We start from the raw sequence: 21,719 nt of genomic DNA on the forward strand, positions 1-21,719 counted from the left end.
CTTTACTGTGGTATTACTGAATTAAGTAATCCAGTGCGGCCCCTCTGCTTGACCTTCGGCAGGTGGTTGTCTGCCCTTTTCTTTTATTGTTTTCTCCATTCTCTGTCTTCTTGTTTCTGCCAAAGAAGAATATTAATTGCATAAAAGGCATCTTATTCCATCAATCCTTTTACACACACGGTATTTTTTAAAAGTCGGAAGAACTTTGAAAAGCAAGAAATCAAATATAAATAATTTTTTGTTTTTGTTTGTTTGGTTTAGTTTCATTTTGAAGTAGGGTAAATTATGTGTAATTTAGAGACTGTATTTATAAATGTGAGGAACAGAATGTGGTGATACAACGTGTTGACACTTTTTTTTTTATTACTATTGCTGCTAATAATGAACGCAAACCGCTTTTTCCAAGGCTCAAACACACATCTCCTGAAACTTCCCTGGGGATATAATAACGCATGGAAAGTCAATGCTGAAAGGGACCAAATCCTTCCATCTTTAAGTACACCTGCGGGGGCCTTCCTTTTCAGATTTCCTTCATCTCAATCCCATATTGGTGAGTTGGAAAATGGCCATTATTTGTTATAGCAGCTTATCATAACAGCAGTAGCATCTCCTGTGCTTGATAAAAGAAGATACACAAATAAAGGAAATTTAATGAGCATTAACCATTATTCCCAATTTCATATTTCTCTGAAGGCTGGAATATTTTAGTACTTAGATTTCAGGTGACTGGAATTTAGTTTCATTGCTTAGTCTCATAATTTAATTGAATTGTGCAGACGTGTTACATTTCTCTCCACTGAAAATATCCACTCCTCTGATACTGATAGGTCAAATGACCCAAATAGTTTGATCTCCTCCTGCCTTTATTGAAAAGTAATCATTCTTATAGAAGTTCAACATGAAAAAAATTCGTGAAAACCAAAAAGTTTTAGTTATATTTTTCAGTATAACTTATTTGACAATAAATTCAGAAAACACTTTGGAATTCACTGGAAAATAGTTAACATCACCTCGAGATATTTCTCCATTGCAAAGCATCTCACTTTGAGCAAACAAATGGCTCATAAGATTGCTTACACTTCTCCGTTAAATCCAGACAAAAATATGAATGAAAGAGTTGAGCTCAAGGAAGCTCTTCCCAACTTAATGGGCAGCAGAACAAAATAATTATAAGTATCCGTTAAAAATCATACTTAGCATCTAGAAAAGAAAGTGGCGTGTCAAAATAAAGCTGCATATTTCCCTTCTGGTTTAATCTCAGCCTTCTCTCCTTGCCATCTGTTTGGTAAAGGTAACTAAGTTTGATATCACTCCACCTCTAAGCCTAATTTCATACTCCCCATTAATGCAGCCCTTCTCAGCAAATCATGCTTTCCACCCTATGAGAAATGGGCAATCAAGCCAGAAGAAAATTGGTGGGTGGCTACAGCCCACAGTTGAACAATTTAAGCATCAAGGAGAATAACTGGGGGCTTCCCTGGTGGCGCAGTGGTTGAGAGTCCGCCTGCCGATGCAGGGGACACGGGTTCGTGCCCCGGTCCGGGAAGATCCCATGTGCCGCGAAGCGGCTGGGCCCGTGAGCCATGACCGCTGAGCCTGCGCATCCGGAGCCTGTGCTCCGCAACGGGAGAGGCCACAGCAGTGAGAGGCCCGCGTACCGCAAAAAAAAAGAATAACTGTAATTGATTTATACAATTTACTATATAAAAATCTATGAGCCTATAATGGTGCTTTAAAAAAAGCAAACAGCAACGACAAAAATCCCCTTATTGCTACTATTGGAGATCACTTTACCACCAACTCCTGACTCTGAAATGTAGTTATTTAAGGGAAAGATTTAAAAATTTACCTTGCCTTTCGAGTAGAAACTGTCTTTCAGGGTAACCAGATAGTTATATTTGATGAAGGAATGTCCCTCCTTACAAAAGAAGCTAGCAAGTTTACAGGGAATGATATAAAATATGTCAACAAGAAAAGCAAAATATTAATAAATTAAGATCTAGAATACATTAGATTATGGATATATGGATGTTCATTATACAATTCTCTCACAATTTCCATATGCTTGAAAATTTTCATAACTAAAAAAATAAAGTTGGGGACTTCCCTGGTGGTACAGTGGTTAAGAATCTGCCTGCCAACGCAGGGGACATGGGTTCTAGCCCTGGTCCGGGAGGATCCCACATGCCGTAGAGCAACTAAGCCCGTGCCCACAACACTCTAGAGCTCACGTGCCACAACTAAAGCCCGCGTGCCACAACTACTAAGACTGCATGCCACAACTGCTAAAGCCTGCGTGCCTAGAGCCCGTGCTGTGCAGCAAGAGAAGCCACCGCAATGAGAAGCCCATACACTGCAACGAAGAGCAGCCCCCGCTCACTGCAACTAGAGAAAGCCCGTGCGCAGCAATGAAGACCCAACTCAGCCATAAATAAATAAATAAATAAATTTTTTTTAAAAAGAGAAAAAATAAAGTTGCCACTAAGACAACAAGCAGAAAATAAAGCTATAAAGATGCTAACCTGGATTTAAGAGACCTACTTTATAGAACATGCTCTCGATATTCAGAAACCACAATTAAAATTACCAGCCCCACTAAAGAAAGTTTCTCCAGGAGAGAAAGGAAGAAAATAGAAACGTTTAGGCAAAACCAATCCCCTATCCCCCCACCCCGCCCCCAATCCAGCATAGTAGGAAAAATCCCAGTTGCAATCACTCCAAATAACTGTTCCAGCAGGAAGGACAAGTAAGTCTCTACCGACATTTCTCTGCAGGGTAACAAACTCAACAGAACTCACAGTAATAAAAGATCTCTCAATGATATTTTAAAGACTTATACCCATCTTATAAGACTGTGAGCCCAAACCCAGGACCTGCATTCCTTACCCTCTCTTTTGTCTGTATCTACAGCAGGGATGACGGGCACAGACCAAGGTCTAGTGCCTTGCAAAGGGTTTGGTCTAAGGTAGCTATAAATTCACCATTGTTTATTCACACCCCAGTTTTAAACTTGAGCAGCATCTCCTCTAAGAAAACAGAAAAGGTAGCCTCCCGCTCTCATAAAGTATCAGAAGGAATGAGGGCAACAGGAAATATATATATACAGCAGGTGAAAAAGATGATATATTCTTAAAATGTACTCCTTAATTCTTATATAAACAGCATTGTTTAATGAATCTAAGATTTATGCAGAATACTAGATTAAGTACACTAATGGGAATTTAGTTACAAAGGAAAAAAAGGAGTGATAATCTTTGAATAAAATTTTATCGACTTTGTGATTATTAATAAAAATGGTTTTTGACCATATTTCAGAGATATTAGCATTTTTTGAGTTTTCTAGCCTCTTTATATCCTCATGAAAGCAACAGTTTAATTAACTTAGTTTTCTCCACAAATATTCACTTTCCCCTGCATTGTTTAATAAATAACCAAGGTCCTTTCCACTGGTCTAAGATATCTGCTTTATCATATACTGTATGCACACAGTGACTGCTGCCGAACTATTTTCTTCTGTTCATTGGTCTCATCACAGGGCTTTAATTATTTAAGCTTTATAACACTTCAATGCCTAACAAAGCAAGTAATCTCTTTCTCTTTGTTTATTTATCCAGATGAAATGATAAATAATTTTGATGATTTCTCTGAAAATTATGTTAGATTTTTAAAATTTGTTTTGCATTAAATCTACCCATTGATTTGGGGACTGACAGATATAAAAGATATAAAACCTTTTTTACATACAAGTTTATATATTGATTTCTAAGTATATTCGCACATACATTATCTACATGTATTTATCTATTTAAATGAATATGTAGATATTTATATACATTTCTTTGAAAACATATGTTAACCTGTGTTGAGATATTTATACGCTCATATGACATCCGTCAAGGCTAAAATCCTAGCTAAATGTCTTCATTAGGGAAAATGAATGTGAGAAAAAAATTACAAAATACCCCTCTGCTTGTACCACACACATTAAACTATTTGTTTAATTAGGAGTTTATACTTAAATTGAGTCAATTGGCGATTACTAATAAATGAAATTTGCACTTGGATTTCAAAGGCATATTTGTCTTTTTTTTTTTTTTTTTTGTGGTACGCGGGCCTCTCACTGTTGTGGCCTCTCCCGTTGCGGAGCACAGGCTCCAGACGTGCAGGCTCAGCGGCCATGGCTCACGGGCCTAGCCGCCCCGCGGCATGTGGGATCTTCCCGGACCGGGGCATGAGCTCGTGTCCCCTGCATTGGCAAGCGGACTCTCAACCATTGCGCCACCAGGGAAGCCCTCAAAGGCATATTTGAATTTCATTAATCTTGCAGTTTCAGTAGCCTAGGGGTTTAAAAACTTTGGATTAAAAAAAAACATAAGTCTGAAGTCTTGCCTCAGACTGAAACTAGCTGCATGAGCTCACCATAATAAGTAAACTTAAAGTTATGTAACATCTCTAAGCCCAGTTGCCTAACCATAAAATTGGGATAATAATAGTGCCCATGTCTTAGAGTCATGAGGATTAAACGAAATGATATACATAATATAATGATCCCAGTGCCTGGTTCATGATAAACTCCCCCAAATGTCAGCTATTATTCCAATCTGGAATAAGCAATAACCAAAATTTTGATGTCAGTCATACACCTTCTCCTAAATATAATAATAAGCTTTAGTGAAATACAAACAGAAGAAAACAGTTTGAATTTAACTTTTTTCCTACTTTGAATATTCACTAGAAAATAACTGTCAAATTCTCTGTCGTTTTCTCTGTTTCATCTGTGGCCTTTGTCTCATTCCTCCTGCATCTTCTTTACTTTTTTCTGACACTCAAGCTCTTGTCCTCTTCTGGTCTTGTATTTATCTTTCACCCAATCCTATCTTGCCCACCCAGGGAGCAGAGGTATTAAACACCATGAAACTGGTTGAAGAATGGGTGACATCAACCCCAAGGTTACTGTTGCCATTCTGACTTCTCCTTCCTTACTCCATCTTCTCTTTTTTCATTTATAAAATCTCATAGCATGAATTCACTTGAACTCGTGCCTTAGGTGTCTACTGAATTTTATGTCTACTGAATTTATAGGCTAACGACTATAGGAAAAATAATTCATTACGTTTTTAAAAAATGAGAGAATATCATGTACCAGGCATGTGATTCATGAAATAACAAATTTATGAAACAAGGTTCCATTTGTATATATAGTTAGGAAGTAATGCATGAGCTTTTGTTAATCCCATGTCTTTACATTGATCATGAATGGAACATATTGACTAAGCTTGAGTTCTTGTCTATTATGTAATACCTATTTAAATTCTACATAGAAAAGAAATTAAAACACATTATTCTTTTCTGATTGACATTACAAAACTTTAGTTCAGACAATGATTTTAGCATATGCTATCAATATTAAGAGGATTCTTGGGCTTCCCTGGTGGCGCAGTGGTTGAGAGTCTGCCTGCCGATGCAGGGGACACGGGTTCGTGCCCCGGTCTGGGAGGATCCCACATGCCGCGGAGCAGCTGGGCCCGTGAGCCATGGCCGTTGAGCCTGCACGTCTGGAGCCTGTGCTCCGCAGCGGGAGAGGCCACAACAGTCAGAGGCCCGCATACCGCAAAAAAAAAAAAAAAAAAAAATATATATATATATATATATATATATATATATATATATATATATAAAGAGGATTCTTAAAGTAAATGTGTAAAAATAAAATGACATGAAGAGGTTTGCCCTGATTAGTTGTTTGTTTTCCCTGCCACTGAAGAAGCCGACTGCTTTTCTTCTAAACACATCAATTTCATTTTGGATGCTAGTCGATAAAGTTTTAATTTGATTCAAAATGACGTTTAAAAATATTGTTTAAAAATATTTCACGATTGCAAAATAAAAAAACCACTAAGAATTAGTTTAATTTCTTAATTTACATTTCTGAGTTTTCAATTCTTTAAATCAAAGTGGTCAAAATGTCATCATTTTCTATAAACTGGCAGAAACACTTAAGTACCATAAAAGTCAGGTTTCGTGATCACTTTTTCACTGAGCAATGGTCCTTAAGTGATGACATCCATTGTCAAAGGCATCTTCCAAAAAATACAGCAATTTTTGAAAGAGAAACGAGATTGTCTTTTTAAGTAATATAACACTTATGCAATTTTCCCTTTTTTTTTTTTGACCCTTTTTATTTCCTGAGGGTTTTAAGTAAAGACCTCCAATTTAAAACCTATTATTCTGTAGGAGCTGCTATTCCCCCGCCCCCAACTGTAACCTTGCTGTAATCTCTGCCCTGTTATTTTCTGACTTTTTCACTTTGCTTAGCACTGAACTATACTTAGCATATAACCAGAATATCTGTGTGTGTGTATGTGTGTGTGCGTGCGTGTGTGTGTGATGTTCATACAATAGTTAGAGCAGACAAACAATTTTAAATATATTAAATATCAGCTTATTTTTGCTTATACACTGTCACAATCCAAGGGATTCTTCCTTACTCTTTTGAAAAAACTGTATAAATTTTCACAAAGCTAAATTTTAAATGATGAGATTATCCCAGAAGTAATTATTAATGAATTATTATTTCATATCCACATGGTGCATGGCCTTGTATTAATAGTAGGAGTGTAATAATGAAGGGAAGATATGTTTCTTGGAGAGCATGTTCAGTCTTATTCAAATAGACACACACGGTCAAGAAGGTAAACTCTGATCACACCCATTCTGGTCATCTTTGCCTGTTTGAGGAGGCTTACTGGAGGAGAAGAGCTATCAAATCAAGAAGAGCCTGAAAGCAGTGGTTTTCAAACCGAGGTGTACAGACTTTCCCAGGGAGATATGGTTATAAATAATTTTAAGTGAATCGATTTGTTATTAATATCGATATATGCTCTCTTTCCCCACACTGCCTGGGATGTTACCAATAGTCTGGTTTCCCCTTGCCCTCCTCCCTCTTTCTCTTCCCATACTTCCCCAAAGAAAATCTTACCACCTATCTGTAATTTCACAGGGTGCACTGCCCTAAGTACAAACCCTCTGATACCAAACCAGTGTCAACTGCACCATTCCTTTAACCAAGGCCTCATAAGCAACCCACATTCATTTATTAAAAGATGGATTCACAATAAAAATTTACTTCTTAGGATTACTGTTGATCAACATTTGTAACATATTTTTGAGGTTTTGGTAAGTTGTTTACCAAAAACAAAGTAACGGCAAGTAAACCTAGGAGAAATATTTTAACTATATGCATTATAATAGTATTATTAATACTATTTTATAATAGTATTATTTTAACCTGAGTATAATGGTCACAAGAATTTTTTAAAAACTAAATTATATATATATACATATATATGTGTTATATATATTAAATTGCAGAGAATTATGATAAGGCAATCAGTAAGAGACTTTCAAGCATAAAATATATATGTTTAGTATAACATTCTATAGGGGAAGTGGGATGAAAATACTATTTTAGGAGAAAAAGTTATAACAAAATTTCCAACTGTTTTGTAAATGGATAATTATGGGTCTAAATTGCTATGGTATTTGTATTTCATTAAACACATCTAAAGGAGTGGTGGAACATTTTATTTTAAAATATCAATATTTATAATATGCCAGAAGTGACATCTTTTGCAATTAATTAATCATATGAAAAAAATATTGTATGTCAAAATTGTTCTAGGGTGTGCATAATTAAACAAAATTCACTTGGCAACGCTAGAACAAAATATTTGAAAGCCTCTCTTCTAAAGGATAGTCTCTGGTACTGAACTCTTTTCTTCTAATATTAAAAAATATATGGCTCTAGTAATATATTGCAGTAGCCTCAGGATAAAAGAAAGTTCCTATCATGAAATGTTGGAGGGGGTCCACCCTGATCTACACCTGTATTCAAGGATTTGAGAAAATAATTCATCGTGGGTTTGGAGGATTCAGATTTGTTGTCTACTTTTAGTAATTTCAGCAGGATACAATAAACTGTTTACTTTCTAAATACAGATATATCTTGCTGTTTCTTGCTAGTTATGGGTTGCCAGTTGTTAGTTACCTGTTGCCACTTTTGGTTTTAGAGTGACAGCCTCACTCAATTTATCAGTCACAACAATACCACTTTTTGGGGTCAAATGGGCAGGCCACTGTGGACAAGCCTGAAAGCAGGGTGTTTTTGGAGTCAGGCTGTGAGCTAGAAAATGTAAATTTCCAAATCTTTCTACGGAAACAAAAGTCATTATCAACCTGCTGCTCAACATCCCATCATGTCAATTTGTAGAAACAAATGAAAGGTCATGGAAGCTTGCTGAGAAGAGAATCAACAATGAGTGACACGTCGAAACAACAATTGGTATACATGTTTATACATACACATATACTTCCTTCTTAGCCATCTTGGACAATAGGTGTAATTTTAATGCTTCAGAAGAAGAATTAAAATTCATACTGTTATGCAAAATGTTATGAGATGAATGGATAATCTTTGAAGATTAACAACATTCTTTAAAGTTCAAGGGAAAAAAAATCTGCCTCGACATGAATGGTAGAGATTCAGTTGCCCGAGTTAACGTTTCTCATAGAATGGAACATCCAGAAATAATCTGAAAAGAAAAGATTCTGGAGCTTGGAACAATATGACGTACTTTTTCTGAGTCTTGATTTAGCTACAAATTAAAACATTCACGATTTTGTTTGGAAATGTAGGGGTGAGACAAGGTGGAAAATTGAAAATTGTTAAATATTTCAAAAGAAACAAAGAGGTCTTATTGTTGTTGAAAGAATACAATAAGTGGATGATGCTACAAAAAGTTGGACTAGCTGCAGGATGGAGAGTGGTCTGGAAGGGGCCAGAGAAGAAACAAGAAGACCATCGGGGGGCACTGCTATAATCCAGGCAAAGGGTGACCATAGGGTGGTGGCAGTGGAAAATGAGAAGAATGGAAAGGTTCCAGAGCTACTTGGGAGGTAAAATTGAAGGAAATTGATGAATAGGTAAAGGTGTGTGGGGAGAAAGGACACATGAGAAGTGATGCTTAGGATTTTGAGAATCTCTAAAATAGTCAAAGACGCTTTAAAAAATTGTTTTTCCTTATAGGTAGCCTAAACATGGTTAAATAGCTAGGTGTTTTTTTTTTTTTTTTTTGGCTGCAGGCATGCAGGATCTTAGTTCCCCGGCCAGGGATCAAACCCGCACCCCTTGCAGTGGAAGCACACAGTCCTAAACATTGGACCACCAGGGAAGTCCACTAGGTGTATTCTTTTCGAGTAAAGATAACTTCAGGGGACATGCATCTAAATTTTTGCAAATTATATCACATTCCCTTAATAAGTGGTTTTACAGTGCAGAGCTCTAAAAGGTGCTACATACAAAGTAGAAAAGTAATTGTGAAATTAAAAAATGCAAGTTGCAGAGTAGTTTCTGTGGTATGTCCACATTTAAATTAATCCCTAAAGCTCTATATTTGTGTATGAACATCTGTAATATCTATAACTGCATAAAAAATTCTCAAAGGAGATTCCAAAGTGTTAAGAGTGATCATATTAGGGAGGAGAGAGGGATGGGAGTTAGTGAAGGAAAAACTTATTTTTTATCCTTTGTGTCTGTATTGTTTGAATTTTTGATAATGAAAACAAGTATATCTGTTGTTAAGAAAAGAAGATGGATGAGAAGATGAATGTTAACGTACTGTGATAACCATTTCACAATATATGTAAATCAAACCATCATGCTGTACACGTTAAACTTATAGAGTGATGTACGTCAATTATTTCTCGATAAAACTGGAAAAATAGTGATGTAAAATTGTCTTACTACTTTTGATGAAAGACATTATGCTAAAGGTCTTGGATAACTAGTAGAAGTATCCATGTACATTGGTAAGATCAGAGGAGGTGTGCAAACAATCATCCCATTCCTTATTATCAGCGACCTGGGGTAGTGGGAAAAGGTCCGTACCCAGGCAGCAGACATGGATGCTTAATATCGCAGGATTTAGGCCAGTCAATTCATCCCTCAGGTCCTCAGTTCCCGTAACATCAGGAGGTTAGGCTAAATCAGGGATGGCAAGCAATTAACATGTAGCTCTTATTCTCCAAACACTCACTTTTAGTAGGTGTTTTTCAATTCATCATGGATTGCTTTTCTGTTTTGTTTCATTTGTTGTATACTATTCTTTGCTGAGACTAGATCTACTGCCAATAAGAGCTGGCACCCAGGAAGAAGGGTTATTTGCCATTGCAGATTACCTGGAGAGGCATTATAGACTGTTAGAAAGAGCCTTGGTGACTCCTGGGAGCCATGGACGTTGGAGACAGCCGAATGTGGGTTAAATCTCAGCATTGTCACTAAGCTGTGTCAGGTTAGGCAGATAAATTAATCTCCCTGAGCTTCAGTTCCTTCGTCTGTAAAATGGGAACAATAACTCCTACACCCCGTCCCCTGCCAGCCCAGAGTCAGCATGAAGTCAATCTTGGCTATTATTTCCTCTAAAATGTTACCCTTCTGGGATTGTATGATTTTAATCCGAGAATAAATGAGGAGAAACCTCACCCTAATTTGCATATGGCTCTTTATCTCTCTACTGTTGTCGTCTGCCTTGTTAGTAGTTACTTCTCCTCAGCTCTCCAAAAAGGAGATGCTTACATCTGCCCAAATCTGCTTCTCTATGCTCTTCGTTCAGCAAAGATGGACTGTTTGCAGCAGAGCATCAGTCTCAGGGCCATACACAAAGCCTGTGCACAGGCCTTGCTGATACCTCATCTGAGTTCAAAGTCGGCCCAAGAACAACTTAATTACTCCGTGTCCATCTTCAGCCACGAATGGGCGTGGTCTTTTGCAAGAATTGAGAAGCTGACGAAGAGGCTGAGTCTCTGCTCCCCACCCCTATTTGGTAACCCTTCGAGCGTGACTAGGTGGTTTGTATGATGTAATTTGATTTGTTACAGTGTGAGTGGTTTATAACCATCATTTGCGAGTAACTTACTTAGGCGTATTCTTCTTTATGACCGGCTGAAAAAACTTACTTGATGGTATAATATAATTTATTCCTGTGAAGAAGTGAATGACCTTCACAACTCAGTCTGTCTCCTGTGACTTATGGGCCTTTTTTCACTCAGGGAAATGGGCTGTGTTTTACCACTGCCCACCATTTTCTACACTCTGTTCCACTAGTTGTGTACATAAATAAGCCAGCCTTCTAAGATGCTGACGAAAATTATATTAATATACTAAATATCAAAATAATGCTGCTTGGTGTATAACAAAACATCTTTCTTCTAAAGATCTGCGAGTGACATTCAAACTATTTTCCCCTGTATTGACAGTTCTCTTGGGTAGATTGAATCAAATAATACTAGTCCTATCTTACAGATGGGAAAACTAAGGCGAAAAAAAAAAAAAAAAGGCAAGAGACCAGCGGTGGTGCAGAAGCAGGTCATAGAACATGTAGCAGGTAAGGAAGCAGCTAGAGAGATGTGTGGAATATTTGGCATATTGAATTTGAGTGTGTATATGCAATTTGTGTCACACTTTGCTAGTGAACATAAGCACTGATATTTGTTGAGTTTCAAACACATTCCAGGCATTGTTCTAAGTATTGGACATAAACTAGATCACTGAGTCCTGGCGACAATCCTTTGAGGTGGGCATTATCATAAATGCCCTCATTTTACAAGTGAAGACAGAAAAAGTTACGTAACTCGTCCAGTGTCACAGAGGGCGGGTATATAGTGTAGAATCAGCATATGCACTGTATTTTCTTGACCTACTACTGAAGGGAGCTGAAGAGACTTCAGATTCACTCAGTTTAGTATTTCTCAGGACGTGATCATTGTACCATTCTGCATCTCTAATCCTTAATAAAAACAGTAAATGGCAAATTCCTATGCTTTTTTAAAAAAATTTATTGGAATATAGTTGCTTTACAATGTTGTGTTAGTTTCTACTGTACAGCAAAATGAGTCAGCTAAACATACACATATATACCCTCTGTTTTGGATTTCCTTCCTATTCTGGTCACCACAGTGCATTAAGTAGAGTTCCCAGTGCTATACAGTATGTTCTCCTTAGTTGTCTATTTTACCTTTTTCTTTTTTTTTTTTGAGGGGAATTACACAGTAACAGCAAGTTTCCAGGTGATTCCTGCCAAATTTTGAGAACCTCTGATTTTTGTTTTCCAGCTGTTCTATGTGCAGCTGGAGAGGTTCTTTGATGGCAGCGAACAGCTGTAGGGAGTGGGATAGGGTAGCGTGGGGAAGTCAGAACCAGGCACATGAGGCTCACCCTTACTTCAACCTCAGTCCCCTCTGAGGTTCTCTTTTTTTTTTTTTTTTTTTTTTTTTGCGGTACGCGGGCCTCTCAACTGTTGTGGCCTCTCCCGTTGCGGAGCACAGGCTCTGGACACGCAGGCTCAGCGGCCATGGCTCACGGGCCCAGCCGCTCTGCGGCATGTGGGATCCTCCCGGACCGGGGCACGAACCCGTGTGCCCTGCATTGGCAGGTGGACTCTCAACCGCTGTGCCACCAGGGAAGCCCTGATGTTCTCTTTTACACTTTGGAATTTTTCAATGAGATTTCATGCAAAGGGTCCTAAAGATTAAAAAAAAAAGACTTTGAAAACCTAGCCTAGTCCAGTCTCCACCTGCCTCCCCATTTCACAGATGTACAGAATAAGGCTCAGAGCTATCAGTATGGTTTTCTCAAGGCAACCCAGTTTAACAGAAATGGTGGGACCTGAACCCTCAGCTTCCAGAGCTTTGGGCTCTTGCCCTGTCACCATACTACAGGCACTAATTTGTACTAATTGCTAATTCTCAGAATAGCAGCTCTTAAAAATCAAGATGAGGAATGTGTGTGGGTATATTTAGTACATTTCCCAGAAAGACCTGAGGCACCAGGAGATGAAAGGCTGCAGGCAGTCAGTGGGTAGATGGTAAGCAGGACACAGTCTGCCTAGAAACCACAGATGTTCTGGAGCCCCGAGGGACTGGTACGCTAAAGGAATTGTTCTGTGCTTCTGGAATTTACAGAAAAAGAAGGACTTGGGGACAAGAAGGAAAAAAGTCAGTATGGAAAGGATTTTGAGGATGTAAATGTGGATCGAGACTGGAGTCTCCAAGTTTACAAACAGAAATAAAGAAAAAGAAAATGTGGGCACCATGTTAAATACCAAGTTAGACAATCTTCCCAGGAGGAAAGTCAGCCCTTCAGAAGAAAGAAGCAGTAACCCAAATCTAACTGAATAGTCAGGGTGATAGATGGTCACCCCCAAGGAAGGAATCTCCTCACTAGTTTGAGAATCTCGTTGTGTTGGTCACTCTAACTTCATAGTGATGATACCTTAGCAGGAAGTGCATTTCTTCCTACCTGGAAGAAAATCTGTTCAGACTTATCCAATCAATCAACCATAACTTATTTCTGCTCCTTCACAGGGTAATCAATAAGAAAGCTACAATGAGTATCGAGGTAGATTTCTAAGGACGCTGCAACTTTTTACTTTGCTGGACATGGGAGGATTTTTGGTCCTTTGCTCTTCCATTTGGGGGTCATGGTTTTAAAGAGAAAAGCTGGCTATCTAAATGGTGTCAAGAAGAGGATGGTGTTTTCTGGACCATAGCTAAAATTTCCAGACTGATGGTGTCCTGAGAAATAATAGAACATTTCTCAAAATGATGTGCATAATTGAGTAAAAAAGGATTTAACATGAAATTCCAGGGGAAGTAGAATATGGGCCAGTTGGACCCACAAAACAAAATACAGAGGGAATCACATACATGAGTGGACTTCATAAATTCCAAACTGTCATATAGAGCCTTCCAATAGTACAAGTGGTACCCGGCAATTTTTAAAAAGAAAATGCAGTTAAGAGAATTAGAAATGACACTTGTGGAGTGGGATATTGATGTGACAATGCTAGAGAACAGACACACAGTGAACTTAGATTTGTAACACAAGGAGGAAAAGATGATGCCGTAATTGTCACTGGATCGTGCTTGAACAGTGACTGAACTTATGGTATTTATAAAACCAGAGTTGAAAGCATGGCAAAGAGCAACTGGGTGAGGTTAAAAGAGAAAGAGAAGTCATATGATTTTTTAAAAAATCTGTTGGAATTGTTTTATTTAGCAGAGATTTGAAAACAATGCTAATAAATGTTTAAAGTTATGTTTTCAACCAAAGGACCAGGAAAGCATACACTCATCACTTAGGCTTAGATTAATAAGTGACGAAAAGGAAGTAAAACTGCTTAATTCAGATTTTGCTTTTATCTTCTGAATTATGGAGAAGAATCTTCAATGGGAAAATGAAGAACAGAGATTGAAGTTTATGAATAGAGAATGGATGGTAAAGGGACTATGCAACTGTTTAAAATGAATTAAGCCAGGCCTAGATCACTGGTTCTTAACCCTGGCTGCATATTAGAACTGTCAGAGAAGCCTGACCTCACCAGATGAGAATATAGACCAAAACCAAGACACGATAATTTTTAAGGGAGGTATTAGGCTGCTCAGGCTTTTATAACAAAATAATATAGACTGGGTGGCTTGAATAACAGACATTTATTTCTCACAGTTCTGGAGGTTGTGAAGTTCAAGATCAAGGTGCCAGTAGATTTGACTTCTGGTGTGGGCTGTCTTCCTGGCTTGCAGTCAGCTGCCTTCTTGCTGCATCTTCACATGGCCAAGAAATAGTTCTGGTGTCTCTTCCTCTTCTTATAAGAGCACTTATTCCATCATGAGGGCCTCATCCTCATGACCTCATCTAAACCTCATTATCTCCCAGTGGCCCCATCTATCATCACATTGGGAGTTAGGGCTTCAACATGTGAATTTCTGGGGCGGGGGGACACAGACTTTCAGTACATAACAAAGGAGATATATATATATATATATACACACACACACACACACACACACACACACACACACACACACATATATACACATTCTGCTGTTAGATTATAGAAAAAATATGATTTGCATAAACACAGAACTTCAGAGCAACTCATATGTAAAAGTCCCAGGCTTTAAATAATCATAACTTAAAATGAATAAGAAGAGTGAAGTGGCTATCAAAAAAAAAAAGGGAGCACAATATTACTGTAATCCAGTTTTTCCAGGTCACCACAGGCTGAGGGCAATAATGACCACAATAATAGTAATTACTGACAGGTTATCTTTAGCTCACCCAGCACATCATTGTGTTCCATATCCTTGGACTTTCAAATACCTTTCATTAGTTCTGGGAGCCCCCCCGGGACACCTTCCATATACTCGCAAAACTCATCTGTCAGCTCATATTTACGGGTGATAATAAGTCACATTTCACAGGGCTGTTATGTGGATTACAGGAGTTAGGTGTGTGAAAGCATTTAGTAAACAATAAAATTCGATACAAAAACAGCATCGTGTGGTACAGAATGGGCTAGCTCTTGGGCAGTAGGTGCTACCCTGCCCTCATCTACCCTGCCCCGCAGCACTAAATCACTCCTCCACCTGCCAGCTGCTGACCCTCAGCTCTCTTCTCTCTCTGGGAATTGCCCTTGAAGAGCCACACCCAAGGTCACATCCCCTTCGTGTGACAGTGACAGGTCTACGTGGGAAGGTGTGGAGGAGGGTATAAATTCTTGAACTCTTCGTCCCCACTTGGGACAACCCTAAGGGATCATCCCAGTTCTAGGCCTTTGCCCTGAATTTGCTGAATCCTCTGTTGTGACTGTACTCGCCCTTCTTCTTTCTCCCTCTGCCCCATCCTATTTTCTTCCTTTTATCCAAGAGTGTTAATCCCAAGAGCACGTATTGATATGCTTTCTTCACACTAATCATTGTCTCAGAATCTGCTTCCTGGGGAATCCACTGACATTTCCCAATCAGACAAAGGGGAAGCAAACTTTTTAGATGTAATTTTCCCTTTTCTTGATCTTTAAGTATCTAGTGTGTATGGATGCAAGAGAATGTCGTAATTCATTTTTTCATTTCTCAAATGAGTATTCACTTATCAAGTACTATTATATCCTCTGTACCAAGAGACACATGACCCTGAGGGTAAATTTCTGATCTGGGAAGCAAAGACAAGTGAAAACATTCAGATGTTAGCGAAAATCAGTCTCATGGGAAGTTGTAAGTTGCTGGTAGTACTCTGAGTGCTCAAGAGGAGGTGGCAAGAGTGTGACCAGGAATGTTTTGTGAAGTTTTCTGAATCAGAGATTCTGAGAATTTTGGAGCTGGACATGATCTTAGAAATTTTCTAGTATTAGACCTCTGTTAGAAGGTGAGGTAATTGAGTCCCAGAAAGGCCAAGTGACTTTCTCCAAAATCACAAAGCGAAAGTAGTAGGTGAACCTTGGAGGAAGGAAGGAAGACTTAGATAGCAGATGTCACCCCAGGTTTTCATGGTCTCCTTAGTCTTCTTCAGAATAATTGTTAGTTCTGGGGCTGTCCACACTCTGCAGAGGTCTGATCTTAATCTTGTTACAAGGTGTCAGCTCTTGAGGACAATTACTAATGTATGCTCAGCACTCTGGGGTCTGCATGGTACCCCAGGAATGGGTCCGAGGGTCCTGGTTGCTTTTCCATTCACCTCCCATGCCTGCCATGGCTGGTGTTTCCTGCTTGTGAACCTGCCATCTGTCCCTCAGTTTCCAGTTCCTGGGACCCAGCTGAAGCTGCTCTGAAGCAAAAGCCACAAATCACCTCTTGACATGAGCTGATGTCATTTGAAACTTTACATTATAGCTCCCTTCTGCACTCCTTCCTTGCTTTGGTGTAGTGTGATTTAAATCTCCAACAGCTCCATGATACGGTTAACAACAGTAGTATTTCAGGCTGACTTTTCATTAGAAGCTTAGAAAGTGATTCACAATTATAGCGACCGTTCCCTTCTGGCTGAGATTCAGAGATATCAGACAAAGGCCATGGAGGAGGATCTGTGTGTCTCCTTACTGACCAAGAGCCCTGGCCAATCTTGCGGAATGAGGTGCCACTGAGAAATCCAGCAGGGCACTTGAAAGACACTCAGCCAGCCTTCAGTGATGCTACACTGGAAGCAATCAGAACTTTTTTCAACAGTTGGTGATTTGCCAGTTGTTGGTAAATGTACTAGCTTTGGCTACCAAGCCTAAGTCTTAGTGTGGAAAGGCATGCAATTTTTTAAACTAAAAATTCATAAGTGGTCAAGCTGAAATTAGAGGAAAAACTATTCCTACAACTCTATCATTAAAACAAATATAATTTTATATATTCCTTTCTAAGCTTTTTACATATTCATGTGGACAATAATAAAGACATGCTATTTATTTTCTTCAATCACTTTTGTGCATTTTTTATCTTTATCTTCTACCTAGTGGCTATGCTGTAATTAACTTAATCTTTCACTCAGAATTAACATAATCATTCTCCTGTGTTTGAGCATTTATTTTGTTTCTACTTCACACAATTATAAATAATACTGTAATGAACACCCTCATTATACAACCTTTCCCACATATTGCGTTATTTCTTCAGGAATAATTCCCCAAAGTGGAATTACTGGTTTAAAAAGTACAAATGTTGTGATTCCTAAAACATATACGGGCTCCAAAAGGGATGCACCAATCTACAATTCCATTGAGTATCACTGTATTAGGTAAAAAAAACTTCTCATTTTTGTTTTTATTTGCATTTCCATTAATCCTACAGAGAACTGACTGTTAGTAAAAAAATGTTTTCTCACAGGAAGCGCTATGATCTGCTAAATGTGCAAGTCAGGGTAGTGTGACTAATTTAATGATGTGGTGAAAAGGTTGCAGGGAGGGGTTCTTGCAACTTCTGTCCAGTGTGATGCTGGTGCCCTATGACCTGAGGCAGCAGCAGTACCAATACTTGCCAGTGGTGGTGAATCTGGCATCATGAGCTGCCACAGGCAGCAGTGCCCCTAGCCTGGAGCATGGAGGCGATGTCCATGCCTACTGAGAGTGACTTCCAGGTGCAACTGCTGGAGGCCCAGCAATAGGATGGAGCTCCACAACCCACTGACTGGTCCACAGAGGATGCAGCCAACGGACATGGACACCCTGATAGCCACTGAAGCCAAAAGCCCGCATACCATACACTCAGATATAAGGTGTATGGGAACTTTTGATGGAGGATGACATAAAGCATTACAGGATGGGATGAAGCAGAATATGTGATTATGGCCAAATATATGTCCCATATTTGTTTTATCATCCCAAGCCAGTTCTGTTTAAGGAAATGTAGACTAAAGAAGAAATACTTCCAGAAATTTTCCATTGAACATGATGACAATTTTTGCTTCAAATCATATTTTAATGTTACAAGACAATCATTCCATCCCCAATTTTACACTTAAACAAAATAAGGAATGTATTTTTCAAGGGATTTTTCAGCATGTAATGAACAGATCATATGATTTTTTTGGTTCAGCCTGTTGGTATATTATACACAAAGGTTTTCCTCTACTGCATTAGAATAATAAACACATCAATTTAAAAATATTTACTGAAAATTTTTTCTGTATAAGGCATTAGGTGGGTTAGGGAATAGTAAAGAGCAATGCATTTCAGCTATCTGATTATAGAAAATTATCATGTTGCTGACATGATTGTAACTAGGGAGATTGCTTCTTTCATTTTATAGAGATATTCTTGTCACATGCTCTCTAATTTATTTTTGCCATATATATTTTTCAGTTATTTAAATATAAGTTGTTTGAATAAAATTCTTAATTTTCTACTTTGCTTATATGGAAATCGTTGTGGCATTCTTAAAGATTTTCTGTGGGTGTTGATTCTGTTCAAGTTGCTTGAGTGTACTTCTCAGGAATACTCATCAGAGAACTTCTAATTTTCATGGTGTGCTGATAAAGCTGGGCTGACCATTGATCTCTCCTTGTTTCCATAACTGCCTTCTTTATTAAAATTGCTAAATGGAGTCTAGTGACTAGAAGACTCAGCTATCAAAGCAATTACACAACAGGAATCATGGCATAATGCAGACTAAGTTTTAACCAACTATTTAGAAACTCGTGTTTCTAAATTCCAGATGATAAACTAGGAGCAGAGTCTTTCCAGGAAAGAGAGGTTTGAAGTACCCTCCAAATCTTTGGTGTCAAGGATTAGGGACAATCTGAGAGTGAATTAAATTATTTAGATCTCATTTTTAGAATATAGTTCTCCCCCAAATAAAGATCACAGAGGGCTCCTTAACTCAGATGAAATGTATTCACCTGTTGAAACTCAGAATTTTCTTTTACAGGATATGGAAAACATCCACATATCCCTTTACCTATATTACCTGGTATTAACATCCCCCAGAGCAAATTCAACTTAGTGTTTTAATTTAGATCATGTAACATGGTGCATGAATATTACTTCTTATGAATTAGTAATTAAAATTTTCTTCTAAAATGTATACTATTGTGACTTTTAATATTCTTCTTTCTGAAGAGAGAAAAATGTAAATCAGATGAGGAACAGTTACAATGCAACATTCAGCTACTGGCTGGAAGAGGAATGAAGAGGGAAATGAAAAAAATGTACCAAGACTTCTAGCCCTTAGATTTAATTAAACGCTGCTCTTTTTGTTTGCCTTTTTGGCATGGCTGCAGATTAATATTTTTTTTCATTTTTCTATAAAATTAAAAATGTCCATTGTTGCTTTTAGTGGATAGAAAAAAAAATTTAAGTCAGTCTTTGAATTAATACTTCAAACCAATAATCAAACCAATAACCATTCATTCTGAAAAAAAAAGGGAGGAAGAAACCTAAAGCAACCTGAAATAAAAATTCCTAAAAAGTTTTCATTTGACTTCTCCTAGTTATTGAGAATATCTCTAGTGACTGATTCTTTTGTTTTACAAATAACCAATTTACTTATTAGCAGGAAAGGTTTGGATTGTCTCAATGTAGCATTTTCTTCTTATTCAAGCTTACAGTTAAAATACCAGTTTTCTTAATCTTGTTTTCATGGCCATCTCTTTCCACCCAATGTGAAGCTCACTGTACTTTGATTCAATCAACAGTTGTCTTTGTTGTGGTAGTTGCTGAGCTCCTGTTGGATGCACACCATGATTGGGGCCAGGAAAGAAAAATTAATTAAACAAGCACTTGCCATAAGGGAACTCACATCTGGTGGCAAGACTGGCAGCAGACAAAATAATATTCCCATGATGTTTAGATTAAGGGAGCTATACTAAAGGAATTTTGTTAATAAAAATATATTAGCAGAAACACTAAGAAATTATATCATATATCTAGAGTGACTTATAGAAATTATCTAGTTCAAATTTCTCAGTTTATAAATAAGGACACTGAAGCTCAGACCTCACAGACAGGGACAGCTGACCTGGTAGAGGATCCAAATTTTCAAACCTTTTACTCTCTTGTTATAACACCACAAAGGGGCTAATTTGACCATCATCTATGGATGCAGAACTAACCCTCTGTTATTTCTAGGCATTTTGAACTGGAAATTAAACAACGCATTGACACAAATTTACAGCTTTTGTTTTAAAATGTAGATTTTATCGTAAATCAGGTATGGTGAGACCAACAGTTCAGGAGATAATTGGCACTGAAAAGATAGTTTGTTACAGTTCCCAAGAGGGGCCACGTGGAGAAGCACCAGGGCTGATCAGGAGGCAGAGGAAGCAAGAGGAAAGCATGGGCAAGAGACTTTACTGTGATCTCTGAGGGGAAAAAGTGAGTGAGGCAGGGTAAGTAGGCTTAGGATTAGCTAGTTGGAATAATTTCAGCAGCTCTGGGGTGTAGGGGCTCTCTCAAGTTGTCTGGTACCTGGTCTTGAGATGATTAGGACAGAGAAATATTGATCTGGAATGTAAAAGCCCAACAGCAGAGGTGTGGGGAGGGGGGGATTGTGGGATCTTGATTGGTTGGTTTGTATATGAAAGTTGTGCTTTTGTAGGGCATTCATTTGTTATCTCAAGTATGAATATTTAACCAGTCATGGGAAGGGCAGTCTTAACCTGGTTAAGAAGGCCCCAGATGCCAGAGAATCAAGGATACAGAAAATGTAGTTAATACAATATTTCTATCAAGAAACATGCATTTTATTTTTTGGGGGGATAGGGCTGCCCTTTAAAAGAGACAGTTCTGATTATCAACATTATAACTACCTGTGATGAAGTTTTTAGTTTGGTTTGTTTTTACTTAAGCCAGGGTATCATTATATAATCTTGTCTCTCTCTAGACAGGATGCTAAATATTTCGGGGGCTGCATGTGATTTGAACTTTGGAAATAATGTGAGGTCTCCAAATGAAAAGTGATAATATAAACCTCCAAAATACACATATTTCTATGAGTAGTAATTACATTCCCACACTTAGAAGGATGGATTTGTTACTCTAACTTAGGAAAAATAACACTTTGAGTGGAAAAAAAAAGAACCTTAAGTAGACTACCTATTACAATTGGTTAAATTTTAAAAGTACACCTATAAGTTCACGTTTTGAAACTCGGAAAAATCTTTATCATAAAAACAGTTTCAACAAATGGATGGTAGGGCCTCAGTTAGCTACTCTTATCACATTTAACCCAAACGTAGCTCAACTTTGCATTCAGGGGTCCCAGAATTTAATTAGCTAAAATTCTGAGAGGAGGAATGTTTGTTGTATGGGAGAAAGATGGATGTATTTGTGGAAAATAGGCCTATCTGTGAAACAGACATCATTAGGTTTTATATTGACTCTATTATTACTTCTCCCACAAACTCCAAC

General features: G+C 38.0%; 1 long non-coding RNA gene across 1 annotated transcript in view; it reads right to left on the bottom strand.

The window, feature by feature from the left end:
- LOC307187580 overlaps positions 1–21,719 on the bottom strand; it is a 68,523-nt gene continuing 46,804 nt past the window's right edge. Inside the window, exon 3 of the long non-coding RNA XR_013828649.1 lies at positions 1–116. This is a non-coding gene — a long non-coding RNA (uncharacterized lncRNA). The remainder of the gene's footprint in view (positions 117–21,719) is intronic.

The sequence above is a fragment of the Stenella coeruleoalba genome, assembly GCF_951394435.1.
Source record: "Stenella coeruleoalba genome assembly, chromosome: 6".
Classification (NCBI taxonomy): Eukaryota; Metazoa; Chordata; class Mammalia; order Artiodactyla; family Delphinidae; genus Stenella; species Stenella coeruleoalba.